Below are 19855 nucleotides of genomic sequence, written 5' to 3'. Positions count from 1 at the left end.
AGAAAATCAAAATACCAATGGTGTATCATCTTATGATAGCCAGGATAATATTTATCAAGAACCGGGGGAAAACAAAATAGTTTATTAAACGGTATGTTCTGTGGGTATGTCCACTACGATCAGGAAGGGAATAACATCACCTGAGAATGTAGGAAGTGCTTATTTTGTAATCATTTTGTTTCACTTTTTGGCATCTCTGTGGTAATTAGGAGCTATGACTGATTTGTGGTGCCAGGGATCAAACCTAAGCCTTCTGTATGCAAAGTATTTACTCTATTAGCCTTTGACCTATTATTTAGTCCTTTGATAGTTTTATTCTTTAATCAACTCTTTAATTGAATCACCATGAGATACATAGTTACAAAGTTGTTTATGATTGAGTTTCAGTCATAGAATGTACAACACCCTTCACCAGTGTATATTTTCCAGCACCAATGCTCCAAGTTTTTCTCCCTACCTCTGACAGACGCTATGACATTCTCTCTCTCTCTCTCTCTCTCTCTCTCTCTCTCTCTCTCTCTCTCTCTCTCTCTCTCTCTCTCTCTCCCTCCCTCCCTCCCTCCCTCTCTCCCTTTTTTTCTTCTAGATACTGTGGTTTGCAATATTGCTGTTTATAGTGGTCTAGTTATTGAGGACAACGGTTGACTTAGTAGTAAGGTTCAGAGGTTGCAGACAGGAGACCTGGGTTCAATCCATAGCACTGAAAAATGGAAATCTTATTATTATAATATATAATGTAATTATAATTATAATATATATTATAAATCTAATTATAGTAGCCAACCCTTGGCTCCAATAGCTAGACTATTTTAGACAGTGAGTACAACAAATGATAAAAGTCCATATAGATTCTTACACAAGCTTTTGTTTTTTCCTAAGTAATGGAGATATGACCATTGTCATTGAAAAATGTCACTTTGGAGGATGGTGAAGATGACACAGGGGGCTGGAACTTATGCTTTACATGCAAGGCTGGCTGCTTTGGGCTACATGTTAGAATTCTTTTTTTTTTTTTTTTTTTTTAAATATGGAACGCTTCACGAATTTGCGTGTCATCCTTGCGCAGGGGCCATGCTAATCTTCTCTGTATCGTTCCAATTTTAGTATATGTGCTGCCGAAGCGAGCACATGTTAGAATTCTTAAACTTTTGTTATGTACTTATTTTTAAAATACAGCATCAAAATACTTTTGATATTAATGTGTTTATTTATAGATACCTAAATCTGCAGTCTCTGCCCAATGCAATTTATTTTTTGTTTGTTTGGTTGGTTGTTGGGTTGGTTGATTGGTTAGTTTGGGGGCCACATGAAGCAGTGCTCAGGGCATACACATGTCTCTTCAATTGTGGAGCTGGGCTGTTTTAGGCATCATAGTTTATCATACTGTTAATGTAGGATTTCATGCATAACACATTCCAACATCTACCCTCCACCAGAGTGTCCATTTCTCTCCAACATTGCTCCTAGTGGTAAACTATGTATTAAAGATCATTCTCAAAATAAATAATAAATAAATAAAGATAATCCCTCGGTTTCTGTTGTCTTTGGGCATTTGCTATACACTTCTATGTTTCTTTATATATCACATATAAGGAATAGAATTCTGTGTCTGCCCTTCTAACTTCATTCACTCAGTATAACATTCTCTAGATCTATCTATGTGGCAGCAAATGGCATAATTTCATCTTTTCTTCCAGCTGAGTAGCGTTCCATCATGTATATAGACTATAATTTCTTCATTCAGTCATCTTGTACTTGGGCATGTGGGTTGTTTCCAGATTCAGGCAATTGTGAATACTGCTGCAATGGACATAATGACCAGATATCTTTTTTGAATAGAATTTTGGGGTCCTTGGGATAGTTGCTTACACTTTCTTGTGCTGCTTAAGTATAGGTGAATGAATGGTTTTTTGTTTTTGTTTTGTTTTGTTTTGTTTTGTTTTTAAAGTTAGTCTCCCCCACTTCTTAACCATTTTGACTTATTGGGGAAGTTGTCTCTCCTATGCACATCTTCAAAGGAGGTAACCTTTAGAGCTATGCAATTTCATTGCTAACCCATGAAAGGGAAACCTATAGTGAGGCTCTTTCTAATTATAACTTTGTCACTAGCTGACTCTAAGACTCCAGCAACTTCAGTTTCTTGATTTGCAGTTTCCCCTGCATCAAATGACAGAGGGTCTCAATCAGTGGTTCTCAAGGTGTGGTCCCTAGTCCAGCAGCATCAGCACCACCTAGGAACTCATTAGAGAGCCAAATTACTGAGCACCACCACCCCAGGATCATGGAGATACTCTCGGAATAAGGTCCAGCATTGTCTGTTTCAACATGTCTGATATTGGGCAATGAGCTGAAAACCACTCAGCTAGATTAGGAGTTCTTGGATTTGGATACACATTATAATCACCTGAGAAGCTTTTTACTTGTACCTGGTTTAATCCTCACCAAAGATGCTAATTTAAACGATTTCTTTTGGGGGAACCAGACACTGTTCTATGACTCTAAAGAACATATATAAGCTAGCAGATGTTTATTGCAACAAAGTTAGTTTCTAAATAAAAAGTGCATCTGTAGATAGAGCCTTTAAAGTCACTAGGTGATCTACAATAAAGAAAGAATGTCATTTTAAAAATTGTCACTGAGAGACTAGAGACAGTGTGGCTCCAAAACAAACAAACAAACAAACAAGTACAGCAAAAAGTCAATGCATATGCTAAAGAGAAACATTTCTTTTTGTGTGGTTTTGGAGCCAGGCCTGCAGTGTTCAGTGGCAGCTCCAAGTTCAGTAGTCAGAGAGAGACCCTGCCCTAGAGGGACAAAACCCAGGGTTCCAGCATGAAAATCATGTTCTCTAGTCCATTTTGTTATCTCCTTGCCCCAAGACATGTATTTTTCTTTTGTTTCATTTTGCTTGGGAAACACATCCAGCAGTACTCAAGGATTACTCCTGGTTCTATGTTCAGGAATCACTCCTGGTAGGATTCAAGTGACCACATGGGATATTGGAGATCAAACTCAGGTCAGTGATGTGCAAGGCAAGTTTCTTACCCAGTGTACTATCTCTTTAACCCCAAAACATATATTTCTTGACTTCTGATAGGAAGTTATCTTAAAGAAGAAAAATTAAAAATAAAAAAGGAAGTTGGGGCCGAAGATATAGCATGGAGGTAGAGCTTTTGCCTTGCATGCAAAAGGACAGCAGCTCAAATTTTGGTATCTCATATGGTCCCTCGAACCTGCCAGGAGTGATTTCTGAGCATAGAGCCAGGAGTAACCCCTGAGGGCTCCCGGTGTGATCCAAAAATCAAAAATAAATAAATAAGTAAAATAAAATAAAATAAAAAAGGAAGTTTCCCTTAGCTGGAAAGAGAGAGGGTTAAGACGCATGACCATGTGGTCCCCTACCTACCACCAGATGCAGTCCTGGAGAATCCCAGCACCTGTGGGGTGGCCCAGGTAACACCCTCTGTCAAAGATTTTTGAAACTTGGCTCCTTCTTTCTCCCAACCCTGACACCAATCCCTAAAAACTTTATAAAAATAATTTATCTTTAGCAGAAGACACCTCAGTGCACTTTTTTGTTTTGAGGCCACTCTCAGTGATGCTCAGGGCTTACTCCTGGCTCTTCTCTTAGGGATCACTTCTGCTGGAGATCAAACCTTGCTCATCCATGTGGAAGGCAAAGGCTCTATTCACGATACTAAAGCTCTGGTTTCTTTCTGTGCATTCTTAGGGCTCAAACTGAGCCAGACAGAACTTTAAGATATTGATATAAGGACCCCCTAGGCCCTAACTTGACAGTTACAGTCAATGTATTAGTTCTATCCTTTGTAGTGTACAATGCAGCCTTCCTTGACTTCTAATCACCCATCTCTATGCTAAAATGCTAAAAAAACAACAACAACAAAAAAAAAAAACACTTATCCCTGAGAACATTTTTCTTCCATTTTCAGTGCATACAATTAACAGTTATTGAAGCTGTTCTTCAACCCTCTATCACCTTCATGAATATGAACAAATTTTCTAGGGGAAATAAACAACTGAAATATATATAAATTCTTATGTCACCTTAGTCTGCAGGCTATAAAAACAGACCCCTACTTCATCTCTTTGAAGCCTTTTCTCCAGCCTACGCTGGTTAGACAATTTTCCCAACTGAAGTTTTTCTTCTTCTTATTATTATTATTAAAGCCCCTCTTATCTATTTAGTTCTTCTTGTGCTTTTTGGGGAAACATCTCTAATCATTATAGATGAACACAGCACTCTGACTATATTTATTTTTGTTTTTTGTTTTTTAGATTTTTTTGTTTGTTTGTTTGTTTGTTTTTGTTTTTGGGTCATACCCAGCAGTGCTCAGAAATTACTCCTGGCTCTATGCTCAGAAATCACTCCTGGCAGGCTCGGAGGACCATATGGGACACCGGGATTCAAACCACCGACCTTCTGCATGTGAGGCAAATGCGTTTACCTCCATGCTATCTCTTCAGCCCTCAGACTCCATATTAAGTTAAAATGTCGGGGTCAGAGAGATAGTACAGCAGGTAGAATATTTGTCTTGTACAAGCTGGCAGGATTCTATCCCCTGCATTGAACATGGTCCCTTGAGCCTGCTAAGAGTGATTCTTAGGTTCAAAACTCAAAGTATGGGCCCGGAGGTTTTGCCTTGCTAGCAGCAGATCCAGGACCTAAGGTGGTTGGTTCGAATCCCGGTGTCCCATATGTTCCTCCCCCCCCCCCCCCCCCCCCCCCCCCCCCCGTGCCTGCCAGGAGCTATTTCTGAGCAGACAGCCAGGAGTAACCCCTGAGCATTGCCGGATGTGGCCCCAAAACCAAAAACCAAACCAAAACAAAACAAAACAAACAAACCTCAAAGTATCCCCTGAGCATTGTTTAAAAAAAGTGAAAATGAAGTACACTTAATGACCAAGTCGAGAAGATAATGGCATAATCTACATGTAATTTAAAACCCTTTATTTGTTGTTTATTTTTTATTTGCTAGGACACACCCAGCAGTGCTAAGGACTTACTTCTGACTGACTGCTTTGTGGCAGATCTTTAGCACCATGTTGGGTGCTAGAGATTGAGCCCTGGTCAACTGCATAGAAGGAAAGAACCCTACCTACTGTAGTATTTCTCTGGTCCCTAAAGTTCTTATTTTAGATCTCTGTAAATGTGTAGGGTATGCATTTGGGTGATTGTTTTATAGCTGCCGTCTGTTAATTTCTTCCACACTCTTCAAGTCATTTAATAGATTCTAAGAGAGAAAACTGCCTGTTCCTTGTATCTGCGGAAAAAAAAAGGCACCCCCTCCACCTTTTTAGAAATGAAAGGTCAAAGACATCCTAACAATCAAGGTGAGATAAGAAGGGTCCCCTGTTATAGAGAGAGATAAAGTTTTACAAATTGTGCTGAGCTATTGACTGTCAAAATAAGACACATTAGAGAAAAATGTGTTGTGAAAATGAAAACCAGAGTCACTTAGCAGAATACACAGCATCCCATTGAAAATGGAGCCTTATCATAAAAGATGGGAAATTACTGTCCATTACTCAGCTATGACCTTTAAGTCACACACTGGGTGATCTGATTTCATCTCAAACCCTGCTAATCAAAAGCAGAGGCTGGCGCCTACCTATGAAATTACTCAAGAAGAAAGCCAAAATCCCTCTTCAGCTAGGACTATATTGATGCTGTCACTTTTATTTGATGGAGTTATTTTGAAAGTGGTGTCCAATTCTATTATTTTCCTTAAAAAAAAAACAAAAAACTTCTTTCTTCCACAAAAGTTGATCTTACTTATTTTTATTTGTTGGTTCTTTTGTCTTGGTTTTATTTTAGAGCTGGGCTCTTCAGAGGGTTTATTCCTGGTGGTCTTGGGTATATATGTTGTGCCCAGATTAACTGCACCCAAGACAAAGTTTTATTCTCTGTATTATCTTTCAAACCCATGGAATGTTCTTGTTTATTTTGGGGTTGTTGCTGGTGTTGCTCAAGGCTTACTCTTGGCTCTGTGCTCAGGAATCACTCCTGGTGAACTTGGGGAACCATGGAGGGTGGCTGGAATTGAACCTGAGTCTACTAAGAAAGATAAATGCCTTTCCAGCTGCACTGGCCATCTAGGCCCAATGCCCAGTGCTGGTAACATCTAGCTTAGATTTAATATAAATTAGTAATAGTATTCTATCACATTTTTTGGCTTAAACTAGATTTTTAAGATACTAAAAACTTCTTCGTGGAAAGGCTTGCTCTCTTGCTGATTCATTTTGGATCTAGCCCCTGATAAAAGCCCTTGTTACTAGGGTGTACTTAACCTTAACATATTTAATCTTCCTCTTTGGAGTCAATATATCTTGTTTCATCTTACTTTCTGTTAAACATTTTTTTTTAACTTTGATTGGTTGTTGGGCCACACCCAGTGGTGCTCAGGAGTTACTCCTGGCTCTGCATTTAGAAAATCAATCATCCCTAACAGGCTGGGGGACCATATGGGATGCCAGGAATAGAACGAGGTCCCTCCTGGGTCATCCATGTAAAGTAAACGCCCTACTGCTGTGCTATCTCTCTGGCCCATTTGTCCTCCTTTTAAAATTATTTTTCTGTTCTATCAATTCCCATCTTTGTTTCTTTGTTCATGCACTATTTCCTCACTTCTCTCCCCCACCATCTCCTGTTCCCTCCCATCCCTTTTCATTTAACTCATTCTCCTTTTTATTTTCATATTTTGACACTACTTCCCAATATTTACAATAACAACATCAATCTGCCCTTTGTGTCTAAACTGAAAGATTCATAATATTATCAGTCCTGTTATAATTGCCTTTAAAATAATCGTATTTCTTGCAAAATACTTGCATTTTTTGAAGTAAATCTATTAAACAAAAACATTCTTATTCAAACAATCCAATTAGGAGATAAGCAAAGAACCTGAAGAGCTATTTCTCTGACGAGGGAAATAAATATATGGATGGGAAATATACACATAAAAATGATGTAATGATGCAGCATTAGCCATTAGGGAAATGCAAATGAATGCTGCAATAAAACATGACTCCATAGCTTTTCTAACAGCTCAAATAAAACAAATAATGGCAGTACCAATGCTAACAAGGATGAGGAGAAACTGAATCTCATACATTGCTGTTAGGAAAGTAAAATTATTCAGCCACTTTGGAAAATACTGGTAGCTAATGACAATACAGCAAGCATTTGCCTTGCATATAACTAACCAGAGTTTAATCCCAAACACCCCATAAGGTCCTCAGAGCATGCCAGGAATTATACTTGAGCACAGAGTCAGAAAAATCCCAGAGCACCACCATTCAGAAACCCTGAAGCCTCCCCAGACAAAAATCAACAAACAAAAAACAATTGGCAATTTCTTGAAGTACTAAACAGATAAGACTTGTGGCAATGTAATATGGTCAGTAACAGGGTATGTAGAAGACCACCCACTCAATAAAGACCAAGAAACATACCTTCAGAGAATGCAAAAGGAAAGTGGGATTTATTGAACTAGAGCTTAGGGGTACACTGTCTCTTGATTCAACAAGTTCACCAGTGGACCCCGAGTCTTAGAAACCCAGGACTTTCATAGTAATCATATGATAATAAAGTTTCAAACTTCAAACATTTCATTGGTTCACATAACTTATAATTCAAGATCATCCAATAGTTCAAGCAGAAAAAGGTGCGATTTCTTGATTATTCCAGCCCTTCTCTGATGCTAGTCACTCTAGTCCTCATCTTGATGGAATGCAGATACATGGGTTGGACCCTTCAGGTGGTCTCTCGGTGGGTTCTGATCTGTGTGCTTTAGGTTATTAATTAAATAGTAAACACATGTAGTCATCCCTTTCAAGGACCTTCTCATTTTGATCCCTCTTGTGACCTTCTAAGTTGTCTTGTGGAGGTTCAATGCTAGGAGAGGGGATATGGATTGCCATAATGTCTGGTTCGCTCCACAGGCCTGGTCTTTTTACCTTATAATTGCAGTCTGTAATGGTAGAGCTTATTTCATCTAAGAATCAACTCAAAAGTCCCCAGAAGCAAGGAAAAACAGAAGCTAATAGTATGATTAATCCATACTATTTCAATCACATCCACTACCTAATGAAGTTATAAAAATCACTATTACTCACTAAAACTATAAGCCTGCTAAAAACACTACAAAGGTACACTTTAAAATACAAGTATTGAGACATCATTCAATAAATCATTAAGAGAAAATGCAGCAATTTCAAACATTCTCTCCCATTTTTTCGAATATTGTAGAATATTTACTTTTTTAGTTAAAGAACCATGAATTACAAAGTTATGGATATGAGTCTTAGGCATATAATATTTCAACACAATCCCACCAATAGAGTCAAATTATATCACCAGTGTTCCATACTCCATAATTTTTCACCTTCTACCACCTCTTGCCTGTCACCTTGATATTAACATTACAAAGTTTGGTGTTTTCAGCCTAGATATTTTGTTTTCAGTGTTTTTGAATCTGTAATTTGGATGTATAGCTATACTACTTTCCCTTATTCCCAACATAATGGAAGCCCTGGCTTCATCCTCCTCTATTTTCCTTACTCACCTTCCTTCTCACCTTGATTTTATTACTCTGTTATTCTCCTCCCTAAGGAGGATACCCTGAGGTCAAAGGGACTTAGATATCCCCCCTTTACTACTAGGTATCCCATCTTCTATTACTACTGCTAGGCATTTCCCCTTTACTTTGTGTGTGTGTGTGTGTGTGTGTGTGTGTGTGTGTGTGTTGCCATGAAATGAACCCAGGGCCTGAACACTCCAGACAAATTCTCTACCACTGAACTCATCCCGAGTAGATAAATTTAAAGAAGTTCTCTTTTTAAGAAGTTTATTTACTTATTTATTTATTAATTGGTTGGTTTGGGAGCCACATCTGGTGATGCTCAGGGGTTACGCTTGCTCTGCACTCAGAAATCATTTTTGGCAAGCTGGGGGATCATATAGGATGCCAGGAAACGAACTGGGTTTGTCCCAGGTTGGCCATATGCAAGGCAAATGCCCTACTGCTGTGCCATTTCTCTGGCCTCAATGTTTTAAAATGTGCAAGCTTCTTTACCCTTGTACTATATCTTTGTCCCCACTCCCATGCATTTCTGCAATTGCAAAATTATCCATTTCCAACTGCAGGATACTTGTACACTTGTATTATAATTTATTCAACCAGTTCCCTTTTATTAATATTTGCATTCAATCTTTTGCTCTCATAGTAATACAGTGAGTAACCTCATATACATATAACATTAAAAAGGTGGACATTTATGAAATGAAGCATAGACTTCCAGAAATGAAATTTCTAGATTTATTCTCTATTTCTCATCCCTAGAAGACATGTTGCTCTATACTTTTTTTCATTTGGGCTACAATAGATAGTTTCAGAGGTTTTGACTAGATAACCTCTGTCAGTGATAATTTTCTTTTGGGGGGGTCACATCCGGCAGTGCTCAGGGGTTACTCTTGGCTCTACACTCAGAAATTGCTCCTGGTAGGCCCAGAGGACCATGTGGGATGCCGGGATTCGAACCACCATTCTTCTGGATGAAAGGCAAACACCCTATCTCCATGCAATCTCACTGGCCCCAGTGATAATTTTCAATCTCTTGATACTCTCTGATAATTAGCATTTGTCTACATGATAATGTATATTTCTATTTTAAAGTCATGTTGGAACTTTTCTTTTCTGGTTTTGGGGCAATAACCAGTGGTGCTCAGGACTTACACCTAGTCTGCACTTAGGTATCACTTCAGGCAGGGGTCAGGGGATTGTATAAGGTGCCATGGATTGAAACTGGATCAGCTTCATGCAAGGCAAGTGCCTTGTCCAGAATTTATAAACTCATGCAGGTCTTTGGGAAGGCCTAATTGTATCGTGTGTGTGTGTGTGTGTGTGTGTGTGTGTGTGTGTGTTTGGGCCACACCTGGAAGAGCTCAGGGGTTACTCCTGGCTCCACGCTCAGAAATCGCTCCTGGCAGGCTCGGGGGACCATATGGGATGCTGGGATTCGAACCACTGACCTTCTGCATGAAAGGCAAATGCCTTACCTCCATGCTATCTCTCTGGCCCCCCATAATTGTATCATTTTACTTGAAACTCTGCACTTGATTTGTGGGCAGATTTTTTCATAAGGGAGTTGATTAGTTGGTTGGTTGAATTCTCTACTACATATTCAGTTCCTGCATGGTATTGTACATTGATGGATCCTGAAATATAAAGTGAAATAAATGTATGAACACTCTGAGTTGTCTACCAACATTCTTTGGTAAATGTATTATTTCCCAAAATAATTAGTTTGGATTATTAAGAATGCTTAGCATATGAATCATGTATTTAAAGTAAAACATTATTAAAGCAAATTGCTTAGGTAATACTTGTTTATGTGACAATGAACATCTTACCTCAGGCACTAGGGAAAATAGATATCTAAATCACTGAATCTCACTAAGCCTATAGGAAATAACAACTTATTGTGAGCGTCTACCTATTATTAAAGTCTCATCTCATCCGGTGTTGATTTATAATGTTGCTTTACTTTTTATTATCTTTGAAAGAGATTTAAGTGAATTGATAAAATTTTCTTGGTTGAAAAAGAAAAAAGAATTCAATTTACTAATTTGTAGAAGCTGAGAGTTCTGGAGTACCCATGTTCAATTGACAGAGTTGTTAGTAAAAACATTTTCAAGAATCTTAAAATTGGAGCTGGAGAGCTAATACAGTGGGTAGAACATGTGCCTTGCCTGTGGCCAATCTGGGTTAAAATCCTGGTGCAAACACATTTGGTATCCTGACACTAGCCAGGAATGATCCCTGATCAGCACTACATTTGGCCCAAAGGAAAATAAAAAAACACTATTGGCTGTGGTCTCTTCAAAAACAACCTCCCTCGGGCCAGAGCAAACAGCATTGTGTCAGGGTGTTTGCCTTGCATGCAGCCAATCCAGGACGGACTCTGGTTTGATTCCCTTCATCCTATGTGGCCCCGTAACCCTGCCAGGAGCTATCTTTGAACACAGCCAGGAGTAACACTTGAGTGCTCCTGTGTGTTACCCCAAAACAAAAACAAACAAAAAAACCTCCCTTGAAATCTAGACTGTTATTATCTAAATGAGATAATTTGTCATGTGTTGAATATACCAAAGGACCCAAGAAATATTAGCTTTCCACATTATTTTCAGATGAGAAAACTAAGGAATTATTTTTTTAAAAAAAAGGGCCCGGAGAGATAGCACAGTGGCGTTTGCCTTGCAAGCAGCCGATCCAGGACCAAAGGTGGTTGGTTCAAATCCCGGTGTCCCATCTGGTCCCCCGTGCCTGCTAGGAGCTATTTCTGAGCAGATAGCCAGGAGTAACCCCTGAGCATCGACGGGTGTGGCCCCCCCAAAAATAGTATAAATATGGGACCAAAGAGATAATACAGGGGTAATGTGCTTACCATGCATGCAGCCAACACCAGTTTAATGTCACCACTGCTTATGGTTTTCTGAACACTACCAGGAGTTATTCTTAAGCACAGAGCCAGAAGAAAGTCAAGAATGGTCCAAACTCATTACCTTCCACCCCAAATTAAATCTGGTATCATAAAGCAGTGTTCCCAACTATTGGTTCTCCATTATTCTAATGTGCACTAACTACACATTAGAAACACTTGGGAAAATATAGAAAATTATAATGCCTCTGCTAGATCAGTTCAGTCTAAATCTCTACGGCTGGAATTCAAGAATCAGCATTTTCTTAAAGCTCCATAGATTAGTTCCATGAGCACCCACGTTTGTGGTATTTATGAGAAACTATATGTTCACAGTTGTAACGAATCCACTGCTGTATATTTGTATACTAGGGCTGCCCATAACGAAGTACCACACTGATGGTTTACACAACAGAATTTTATTATGTAATATTTAGTAAGCCAGTTTATATAGACATCACAAGCATTAACAGTGCAAGATGATATGTCAGTCATGTATGTGATGAAAGATATAGACCAATTATGTATGCTGTAAAGGTTGAACTATTTTTATTAACCAATGAAATGCTTATGCTGTTAATGCTTGTGATGTCTATATAAATTGTCTAAGATTTTGCTTCAGGGTCTTAGTCAAGACTCCTTAAGTTGGACGAGATGTAGATCTTGTCTTCTTTGTGCACCTTGTATTATTGGAGGTGGTCTTTGACTCTCAGTGCCGACATGGGTGTCAAGTCACACCCTAACAGTATCTCAGTGAAATAAATCAGCCATTGGGGCTGGAGAAATAGTTCAATGGCTGAAGCTCATTTTGGCTTGCAAGAGGCTGGTGTTCAGTCCCTGGTTTTCATGGTCTCTGAAGCTTCCCTGGAAGCCACCTCAAACACAGACCTGTAGGGCTCCCCATAGTTCCTGAGTATTAATGGATATCACCTTAAATAATATAAAACAATTAATTAGACAGTCAGTTTAGAGAGTTTTCTAGGTGTTGTTTGTGTCATGCTTTAAGTATCAACTGTGAACTTGCCTCTTTTTTGTTTGTTTTTGGGTCACACCAGGCAGCACTCAGGGGTTACTTCTGGTTCTACACTCAGAAATTACTCCTGGCAGGCTTGGGGGACTATATGGGATGCCGGTATTTGAATCACCATCCTTTTGCATGCATGGCAAACGCCCTAACTCCATACTATCTCTCCGGCCTCGAACTTGCCTCCTTATCAGGCTGGACAGCTCTCCTCTGGGGTTGGTCTGCTCTGTGTTTTGGATTACAATGTCTCTACTCTCAATCACAAGGTTCCCATCTGCACATTTGTAGCTTCTTTTCTGAGGTAGATTCTGGAGCTTCTAAAGATTAATTCTAACTTTAATTGGTTTTTGAGTTACACCTGGCTTACTCCTAACTCTGTGCTTAAGGATCACTCCTGGGCGGGGGGTGGGGGGGTGGGGGGGTGGGGTGGTGCAATGGACACGGGACACCATCTGTGGTTTGTATATTGGATATCTGGGTATTGAACCCAGGTTGGGTGCTACTAAGGCACGTGTTCTACCCACTGTACTCTCTGTCTGGCCCTGCATGCTAAGTATTTTTCCCCTTAGGGCTATAGTGAGAGTACAGAGATTAATGTGCTTTCCTTTATACCATATGATCCCTGAAGTACAGGCAGGAGGAGTAGCCTTTGAGCACTGCAGAGTATGTCTCCAACTCTCCTACCCTAATTATTTTCTTGCCATAATAAGAGATTTGAATAGATGATATGGCAATAGTAGTTCTCATTACATTTTTTATTTGGGAAAATATTATTATGAAATATAATACATATTATATATATGAAATATAATATATAATAATAGAATGATATAATTAATACCACAGTACACGATCATTTCCTCATAGATCTTTGTATCATAGACTCCTATATAGTAAGTACATTTATAGCATATATTCCTTTAATATATTTTTTATCATTTTCCCCAGTTTTTTGGGGATGGCACACCTGGTGACACTCAGGGGTTACTCCTGGCTATGTGTTCAGAAATTACTCCTGGCTTGGGGGACCATATGGGACTCTGGGGGATCTAACCATGGTCCATCCTAGGTCAACTGCATACAAGGCAAACATCCTACCGCTGCGCCACTGCTCTGGCCCTCATTTTCCCCAGTTTTATAGTAATGCTGTGATACTGCTTATGTATTTCTATAATTCACTATTTTTACTGTAGTTCTTTCCCATTTTGTTTTCCTCTGCCAGAGCCACAGCCCTCACACAGTCAAGGCGAGTGCTCTACTACTGAGCTACACCAGCTCCCTCCTTTCATTGCTTTTGGGATATTCTGTTTTAGGAAAATCCCACAATTGACTAAGACTTTCTTCAACCTTATGAATTACTACTTTTTGGAAGGTGAGTGTGGGGTAGAAGAGCCACATCTTGCTGAGCTTAGAGCTTACTCCTGGCTCTGAACTCGGGATTACTCCTAGCGGGACTCAGGGGGCCATACAAGATGTTAGGTATCAACCCCAGGTTGGTAGCATGCTAGACAAGCATCCTAATTGCCTTATGAACTTCTTTAATTTTAACAAGAGCACTTTCTTTAAATTTTGTTTTTCTGATTGTTGCCATATTGACAATAGTTTTTATTTTGTTAGTTATTGCCTGAAAATATTTTACAGCTCTTTTATTATCATTTTTCTGTCCTTACATTTAATGTTTGTCTTTTGGATCCAGTTAAATTGAATTTTATCTTCCAATCTGAAGACAGATTATGTGCACTGCCCTTGACCCCCAATTGGTAAGTGAGTGTATTTATAAGTTTTGCCTCTCAAGATGTAGTCAAATTTATTTTGTTTTACTTTCTTGTCCTGCTTTTCCTACATGTTTAGAAAACTATTATCAAATTAACCATCTTTTATCCCACTGTTGCTTCTCATGAATTTATGTATTTAGGCTTTGGGGTTATTTATTTAGATTAGTGGTACCGAGGGACTATTTCAGGTGTGCTATTTGGGGATGGGGATGACTCCTGGTAGTAGTCAGGAGATATTCTGGATTGGTTCCAGAGCTCCTGTATACAAAGAATATACTCAGCCATTGTGTTATTGCTTTGTCCTTATGGTGTGTTTTTTTTTTTACTTTAAATTTCTTAAAAAAAACTTATTTATTAATTTTTCTTTTATTTTTGAGGGGCAGAGGAGAGTTTTGGCTGCACCTGGCAGTGCTCAAAACTTACTATTTGCCTCTTGGTTCTATGTTTGGGGACCACTCCTGGTGGTCAGTGTCAGGCATTATATATGTTCTGTCTGGTAATTGAATCTGGGCCTACTGCACACATGGGTTCAGTCCTTTGAGTATTTCAACCCTTTATTTCTTTTTCTTCAGTGAATAACCATAGTTACTTTTTTAGCTATGCAGAGAAAATATTACATATTGCTATTCAAACCGTGGCTTATGAACCAATGACACATCACTTGAGAAATCACTCAACCTACTGAATCAATCTGTGTTTTAACAGATTTTAACAGATTTCCACTGGTCCAAATGTACATTAAAGTGTGAGCACTTTTTTAGTAAATACAAACATTTTTTAGCAAATGTTAACACAGTGCCATCATTTTCTATGTTTGCTTTGTCCTGTCATATCTAAAATTAAATTAAAGACCTATATTTATCATTTTCCCAGTAGAAAAAAATGACCCAATTTCTCAACCAAAAGTGGAAAAAAAAATATAGTTGCTCATAGTTCCTAGGTAATCTAGTCAGGGATGATACCTCTGACGAATTCTTAGAATGGGTGGGGGCAAATTTCCCTTTCTGCATGAACCACAGGAGCCCAGTGTCACACCCTATGCCACTGATGACTAAGCTTTTTGAGCCCGAGTGCCCAATGTGCCGCACAAAATCCAAGTGCCAGCACGTCCTCCCAATGACCAATCTGGCCCTATTGCCAGATGAGCTGCAAAGCAGACACCGGCACACTCGCCACCCACCGCGCCGCATATCTTAATTGCGGACCTTTCCCCATGCCAGCTGCAAAGTCTTCGCGTGCCACAGCTGGCACGCGAGCCAAAGGTTCGCCATCGCTGCTCTATGCCCTCTAACAGAAATGCTCCAGCTCCTTGACTTAAGCTTACTGACGTGCCAAGCCACCAAATTTGTTTCAGATCTGTAAATTATGGACTTGGTGGCTGCAATTTGCTGCGTGAATTTTATAGCAGTGTCAGCCCAATAGCATCACAGAAAATCTGATGAGAATGCTCCATACCAAGCCCAGTGAACCCAAACAGGAACAGAGAATGCTCAATTAGCACCAACCATAGCCCATTCAATTCTTACATACTGACTTTAGTAACACTATTGAGATATATACCCCTTACTGATCAACAAGAGTCAATTTATGACCAAATGCCATTTGTTTTTGTGTTGTAACAAACTATTTGAATTAAATTAGTTTGTGCTTGGAAGGAGGCAGGCAGGGTGATACGTGGGTCCACTGGTGAAATGAAGGTCACATTGGTGGTAGGATTAGTGTTTAAATATTGAATGGCTGGAAAGATTGTATTATGAATAATTGGGTAAATCATGGAGTTACACATAAAAAAATTAAGAAATAATTAATAAAAATTAAGAAAAATAATAAAACTAAAAAAATGCCTAAATTACAAAACGTCTGACATTTATAATTTGAAATGTATCTCATGGGGCTGAAGGAGATAGCACAGTGAGTAGGTTGTTGTTGTTGATTTGAATCTCAACTTGTCATATGATTCCCCAAGCTCTCCAAGAGTGATCCCAGAGCTCAGTTTCAGGAGTAAGTCCTGAGCACCACTTGTTGTGGCCCAGAAACGAAAAATAAAAACAACAAAAACACACGCAAAAGATCTCTTAAGAGTAAGGAAATTTCAGGGACCGGAAAACCTGGCATCGCCAGTTCGGGTTCTATTCTCTGCACCACATATCCCCATAGCACTGATACCCCTAGGAGTGATACCCTGACACAGCTGACGTCGCCCCAAAGCAGAACAAATAACAATAAGTGTTGGGCGCCACCTGGTGGTTATCATGGAACCATGCAATTCTGGGAACTAAACCTGAACAATTTCTCTAGGCCCTTTGTGAATTGTCTTCCCCAACCCCCTTTCTATTACTTTTTTTTTTTTTTAATATCTTTGTTTAAACAATATGACTGTAGTTGGGTTTTAGTCATGTAAAGAATACCCCAATCACCAGTGCAACATTCCTATCATCAATGTCCCAAATCCCCACCACCACCACCACTATACTCCAGACAGACTTTCTACTTCCCTCCTTCATCCACATTGTAATGGTAGTTCTCAATGTAGTTATTTCTCTAACTGCCCTCACCATTCTTTGTGATAAGCTTCATGTCTTGAGCTGGACCTTCCAGCGCTCATCTCTTTTGTCTCTGATAATGATTGCAAAAATGTCTATTTTTCTTAAAACCCATAGATGAGTGAGACTATTCTGTGTCTCTCTCTCTCCCTCTGACTTATTTCACTCAGCATGATAGATTCCATGTACATCCATGTATAGAAAAATTTCATGACTTCATCGCTCTTGACGGCTGCATAATAGTCCATTGTGTATATTGTACCACAGTTTCTTTAGCCATTCATCTGTTGAAGGGCATCTTGGTTATTTCCAGAGTCTGGCTATTGTAAATAGCGCTGCAATGAATATAGGTGTGAGGAAGGGATTTTTGTACTGTATTTTTGTGTTCCTAAGGTATATCCCTAGGAGTGGTATAGCTGGATCATATGATGGGAGCTCAATTTCCAGTTTTTAGAGGAATCTCCATATTGCTTTCCATAAAGGTTGGAATAGATGGCAATCCCACCAGCAGTGAAAGAAGAGTTCCTTTTTCTCCACATCCCCACCAGCACTGCTTGTTCTCATTCTTTGTGATGTGTGCCAATCTCTGTGGCGTGAGATGGTACCTCATAGTTGTTTTGATTTGTATCTCCCTGATGATTAATGATGTGGAAGCTTTTTTCATGTGTCTTTTGGCCATTTGTATTTCTTCTTTGACAAAGTGTCTGTTCATTTCTTCTCCCCATTTTTTGACGAGATTAGATGTTTCTTCTTGTAAAGTTCTGTCAGTGCCTTGTATATTTTGAATATTAGCCCCTTCAAAAAGTGGTGTTGGCACAACTGGTGAACCACTTGCAAAAAAAGCAAACTCAGACAGCCCAGCTAACACCATGTACGAAGGTAAAATCCAAATGGATCAAAGACTTTGATATCAGACCTGAAACTATAAGGTACATAGAACAACACATAGGCAAAACACCCCATGACACTGAGACTAAAGGCATCTTTAAGGAGGAAACAGCACTCTCCAAACAAGTGGAAGCAGAAATAAAGATGGGAATATATTAAGCTGAGAAACTTCTGTACCTCAAAGGAAATAGCGCCCAGAATACAAAAGCCACCCAATGAGTGGGAGAAACTATTTTCCCATTTGTATTTCTTAAGACAAATTAGTCTTCACTTCCTCTCCTTTGCTTATATATATATATATATATATATATATATATATATATATATATATATATATATATTGTTTTTATAGTTGATTACATCAGTTTCTCACTTGATTATGCTGTGCATGCACTTATTGTATTCTAGCTTACTTTGATCAAAAAGTCTATACTATGGGCTGGAGAGATAGCATGGAGGTAAGGCGTTTGCCTTGCATGCAGAAGGTCGGTGGTTTGAATCCTGGCATCCCATAAGGTCCCCCGAGCCTATCAGGAGCGATTTCTGAGTGCAGAGCCAGGAGTAACCCCTGAGAGCTCCCAGGTGTGACCCATAAACTAAAAAAAAAAAAAAGTCTATACCACAGGGGTCATGAGTATGAACTGAGAATATGGGGTGGTGTCAGGAACCAAACTCCAGGCCTTGGGGCTCCAGAGCAGGCACTCATTTGGCCCCTTGATTTGTTTTTATTTATCAGCCTATTGGCCTATTTCTTTGTGTGCTTCCCCTGATATTCTCTGTGCTCATTTTCCATTTGCTGTTAAACAATATTATATATATTATATATATTATTATATATATTATATATATTTTATTTAAACACCTTGATTACATACATGATTGTGTTTGGGTTTCAGTCCTGTAAAGAACACCACCCATCACCAGTGCAACATTCCCATCACCAATGTCCCAAGTCTCCCTCCTCCCCACCCAACCCCCGCCTGTACTCTAAACAGGCTCTCCATTTCCTTCATACATTCTCATTATTAGGACATTTCAAAATGTAGTTATTTCTCTAACTAAACTCATCACTATTTGTGGTGAGCTTCCTGAGGTGAGCTGGAACTTCCAGCTCTTTTCTCTTTTGTGTCTGAAAAATATTATTGCAAGAATGTCTTTCATTTTTCTTAAATTTCATAGATGAGTGAGACCATTCTGCGTTTTTCTCTCTCTCTCTCTGACTTATTTCACTCAGCATAATAGATTCCGTGTACATCCATGTATAGGAAAATTTCATGACTTCATCTCTCCTGACAGCTGCATAATATTCCATTGTGTATATGTACCACAGTTTCTTTAGCCATTCGTCTGTTGAAGGGCATCTTGGTTGTTTCCAGAGTCTTGCTATGGTAAATAGTGCTGCAATGAATATAGGTGTAAGGAAGGGGTTTTTGTATTGTATTTTTATGTTCCTAGGGTATATTCCTAGGAGTGGTATAGCTGGATCGTATGGGAGCTTGATTTCCAGTTTTTGGAGGAATCTTCATATTGCTTCCCATAAAGGTTGAACTAGACGGCATTCCCACCAGCAGTGGATAAGAGTTCCTTTCTCTCCACATCCCCGCCAACACTGTTTATTCTCATTCTTTGTGATGTGTGCCATTCTCTGGGGTGTGAGGTGGTATCTCATCATTGTTTTGATTTGCATCTCCCTGATGATTAGTGATGTGGAGCATTTTTTCATGTGTCTTTTGGCCATTTGTATTTCTTCTTTGTCAAAGTGTCTGTTCATTTCTTCTCCCCATTTTAAGATGGGATTAGATGTTTTTTTCTTGTAAAGTTCTGTCAGTGCCTTGTATATTTTGGAGATTAGCCCCTTATCTGATGGGTATTGGGTGAATAGTTTCTCCCACTCAGTGGGTGGCTCTTGTATCCTGGGCACTATTTCCTTTGAGGTGCAGAAGCTTCTCAGCTTAATATATTCCCATCTGTTAATCTCTGCTTTCACTTGCCTGGAGAGTGCAGTTTCCTCCTTGAATATGCCTGTAGTCTCAATGTCCTGGAGTGTTTTGCCTATGTGTTGTTCAATATATCTTATGGTTTTGGGTCTGAAATCGAGGTCTTTAATGCATTTGGATTTTTTAACA

General features: G+C 39.2%; 1 protein-coding gene and 1 non-coding gene across 2 annotated transcripts in view; both read right to left on the bottom strand.

Moving 5' to 3' along the window:
• Positions 1–19855, bottom strand: part of ABHD17B (abhydrolase domain containing 17B, depalmitoylase) — a 584428-nt gene that overhangs the window by 131007 nt on the left and 433566 nt on the right. The gene's annotated exons all lie outside the window — the stretch shown is intronic.
• LOC126005561 (U6 spliceosomal RNA) lies at positions 1022–1128 on the bottom strand. The gene has a single exon (XR_007494610.1). It is a non-coding gene; the product is annotated as a U6 spliceosomal RNA (small nuclear RNA).

This window comes from Suncus etruscus, chromosome 3 (genome assembly GCF_024139225.1).
Source record: "Suncus etruscus isolate mSunEtr1 chromosome 3, mSunEtr1.pri.cur, whole genome shotgun sequence".
Classification (NCBI taxonomy): domain Eukaryota; kingdom Metazoa; phylum Chordata; class Mammalia; order Eulipotyphla; family Soricidae; genus Suncus; species Suncus etruscus.
The sequence above is the reverse complement of the archived record's forward strand: the minus strand, read 5'-3'. Positions and strand labels throughout refer to the sequence as shown.